General features: G+C 48.6%; 1 long non-coding RNA gene across 1 annotated transcript; it reads right to left on the bottom strand.

Annotated features, from left to right (window-relative positions):
• Positions 1–273: 273 nt before the first annotated feature.
• LOC136993275 (uncharacterized) lies at positions 274–1,783 on the bottom strand. The gene is made up of 3 exons (XR_010885528.1): positions 1,709–1,783; positions 931–999; positions 274–341 (listed from the first exon to the last, which is right to left on the bottom strand). It is a non-coding gene; the product is annotated as an uncharacterized lncRNA (long non-coding RNA).
• Positions 1,784–3,677: the final 1,894 nt, after the last annotated feature.

The following is a 3,677-nucleotide window of genomic DNA, read 5'->3' as shown; positions in this document are numbered from 1 at the left end:
CTGCAGAAGACCCTGCAGTCTTGTAGCCGGTATGAAAGCAGCCTCAGTATTACTCCGATATCTCCGATATCCCCTGGGATCTTTGGGCACTTCTTAAAACTCCTGCGGTCATGTAAATATTTAAAAACCTATGATGCGGGAGGATGTTTACTTTGCCTTTTGAAAATCAGATTCGATAACTCATGTATGTGACAGGCTCAGGGGGAAAAAAGAAAAACCAAAGAGAAAGAAAACTTCAATTAAAAAATGAAATCACACAGTTTTGGAGGCTTACCTAATAACTTCCAAGTGCTTGAAGTTGGTCATATTGCCTTTGTTCCTCAGTTCACACAGACAGCCATCTAAGAAAGAGCAGAAGTGACAAAAAAAAAAAAAAAAAAGCATACAAGAAGACCATTACAAATTACAAAAACATTGCAAAGACTGAATAGACTCTGACATGCCAATTTGTTTTTAACTCCAAGTTTTACTGATGCCTCTCTGTCACATTATAAGCAACAGCAGTATACTGAGAGATTAAATTGCAGGCTGCCACTGCTTTTACACAAGCAAAGATGGGGCAGGTAAACCAGAGAAACATGGATGCAGAGCTTGCAGCCAACAACACTGAGCCATAAGAGTAATTTGGAAGAAATATTAACTTGCTCTGTAGAGCAGGGCTTCCATATCAGCGGGGCGATTTACTGCTCACTGATGCTTTCTGATGTTCAAAGAGACCTTGAACAGGCACTGTGGGTGTGTGGTGCAGGGGTGTGTGGGGCCAGAGGGGTCCTGGTGGGGCCCAGAGCCTCTCTTGCACAATCAAAGGTTTATTTTGGCCTATTCTAGCTGCAGCATGGGCTGTGCAAGACTGCAGAACGGCTAGCAGAGCATGCCTGGCTAAAGGCTCACTGGAGATAATAATTTGGGTAGTGGTTCAGTTTCAAATACCTTTGTAACTTCCTCCTGGCCAACAGGGAGGCGAGGGGCAATGTGACCTGCACCACCCTTCTGAAGTACCTGGAAAGAGAGGGAAAGATGTCAAGGGCTGGTAAAAGAAAGCATCACTATTGCAGACATACAAAAGGAAGGAGGTGTTGGAAGCGGTATGTGAATACAGAGCCACCACGCCATAAAGCACTTTTGCTTCCAGCAAATAACACTTGCCAAATAAACAGGACATTCAGAACATCTTCTGAAAGCTGTTTCCTCAGCTCTTGTCCTGGCAATTATCGGGGAAAATGTCCCTCACCAAGGGGACAGAGTATGATCTGTAACTTGTGAGTGAGATACAGCATTCAGACAACTCCAGGGTGCCCTCTCCTGGGAAGCGTTGCTACAGCAAGCATAAGAAAAGCTCTACTTCACCTGCTCTAGGAGAGCAAGGAATAAAAAAAAAACCAAACGAAAATGGCTTCAAATGAAAGTGAAATGCTGTTTTCTTACTGGTTTTGTTTTTTTAAAGGACACGGTTGAACCCACGCCTTGGATTTGAGGACCAAAACGATCCAGGCCTAGAAGCTGGCCTCTTTAAAGCCTTTCCTTCCCTAGCTTGTGCCAAAGTTATGCTGAAGTGCAAGAATAGCTAAAGCCACATTTTGACCACGTGGGTGGCCTGACATGGACTGGGTACTTGGAGAAGAGCAGGCAGTGGTATTTACATACTGGAACAGGAAAATAAGCCTATTTATAGTGCAAGAAACGGATTGAAATAAAAGCTCTCACTCACCAAAAGTGCCCCACAGCGAAACGGGCTTCAGAGCAGACGGAGCTCCAAGCAGATCTGCTCCACCTCTGCTCCTCCACTCTGCTACCCTAGGACCTTCCTTTTCGGTCTTTCCAGCGAGTTTTGTTTTAGAGATAAAAAGCAAAAACATTCTTCTAAGATAAGTGTATATCCTCGTGCATTGATTTACATAGGCTAACTGCTTTGGAGATAGTCAGGCATCAGATATGGGTTCTCATTGCTAACCCTAGAGCTGTATCCTCCCAAGAGGTTATCTCAGTTCGTAAGACTTGGTACCAAGGCAGAGTGCAGCTGGAGCCAAATTGGCTCCAAATGTTACCTGTTACCTGCAAACACCTCTCGGTTTTAGAACTGACCCACGGCCAAGTAAGACTAAGTTATGGCAGAATGTGAGTAAACTTTCTGAAGTGGTTACTGTTCTCCTTCTCTGTCCTTCTGCCTTTCTGTCTCGTGCCCCATCACATGGGCACAGGGTGGGGGGAAAGGAAGGTGTAGGGGGCTGAGGGAGGAGAGAGCTATAAAGGGGAGCCTTCTCTGTTTGCAGTTGGGCGACAGGGATGGATTGTCCCTCTGAAATTGGTGCCCTTCCTCGGCATCCTCCCTGAGCAGAGATACAGGCAGGGAGCAGGAGAAGAGCTCCGTGTCTCCTTGGGCATGACAGAGCTGTGTCCTGTTGGCACTGTCTAATCTGCTCCTTCACGTGTTGTATTTTCCATGTCAGTACGTTTCTAGGGTTTCCCAGTTATGAACAGAGCTGCTTGAGTCTCCCCCTGCTGCACCTCTGTTGGCTACTCAGAAAAACAAGGCAGAGCAGCAGCTCCTTATGGAGCCCCTTCCTTATGTCATGCTCTCCTAGTGTAACACACCAACGAAGAAGTTAAAAGCTGGACAAACTTATTCTGGCTTTTTCCATGCAGAACATGCAATGGGGGTGCTCAGCTTCTACAGGAAGGCAGCCAAGGGTCTTCCTTAGACTCCTGGCTATGAGCTCTGCCATTTACCCTTGCCTCTCTTATTCTCCACCTTGCCTTCCTGTCACAGTCCCATAATTGTTGGTGCAAAGCAGCTGCCTCTTCTATCTGTGCCTTAGGATATCTCTAATTAAGCTACTGTTGATTTACCAACCTATTTACATGCATTTCTCCTTGCTGAAGGCTAGCAGTACTGTTCAATCATGCCATGCTGGTGTGCGTGGGTGTTTGCTGTGCTTGGCTCCAGCAGGGTTCGAGCTCAGCCTGAAGTGCTCCCAGGGTGCTGTGCCTTCCTCCCTGCAAGCGTGGGTGACCGTAGGTGCAGTGGGACCCTTCCCCAGGAGAGAGGGAGCCTCGAGAAGGCTCCAGCCTCCCCCTGTCCTGGGGAAGGGCTGGCTGCCTCCCACCTCTGTCCCTGTGCCTCGAGGGGAGAGGAGAGCATGCAAGTAGGAGATGGTGACCCCCCCCATCCAGAGGGGAGGGAGAGGCACATCTACAAATCCAGAATCATCTGTTTGCCTACAGGGTAGCGAAGGACCCAGGTGCGTGGGAAGCACGGCCGCCACCTGCACTTACGGTACAAGTGAGATGCCCAGAAAAAACATTGTCCTGAAGAGCAGTCACGGCAGGGCTCCCTGTTCCCTGCTCCCTGTATAAGCTGAGAGTGCCTATAAAGTCGAGCCTGAGCTGGACGTCTCCTCAGCCCGCCAGGGTTTGAACGCAGCTCCCACACATCCCAGGAGATCCTCACAAAAAGCCAGTCAGACCTCTGCAGGGGACGGGTGCCCTCTCTCTGCTCTGGGTGCAGAGCTACTGGCAGGGAGACAAACTCCCGGAGAGCAGGGAGTGAACAAAGCACATCTCCTGTGCAGGTGGATGGACAAGCTGGTGTTTGGCTGATAGGTGGCCCTCATGAGTATTGGAAGGCCCAGACAAAACTATGTGGGCGTGTCAAAAGGAGAAGAAATGCTGTCCTGAAA

Source organism: Apteryx mantelli, chromosome 13 (assembly GCF_036417845.1).
Source record: "Apteryx mantelli isolate bAptMan1 chromosome 13, bAptMan1.hap1, whole genome shotgun sequence".
Classification (NCBI taxonomy): domain Eukaryota; kingdom Metazoa; phylum Chordata; class Aves; order Apterygiformes; family Apterygidae; genus Apteryx; species Apteryx mantelli.
The sequence above is the reverse complement of the archived record's forward strand: the minus strand, read 5'-3'. Positions and strand labels throughout refer to the sequence as shown.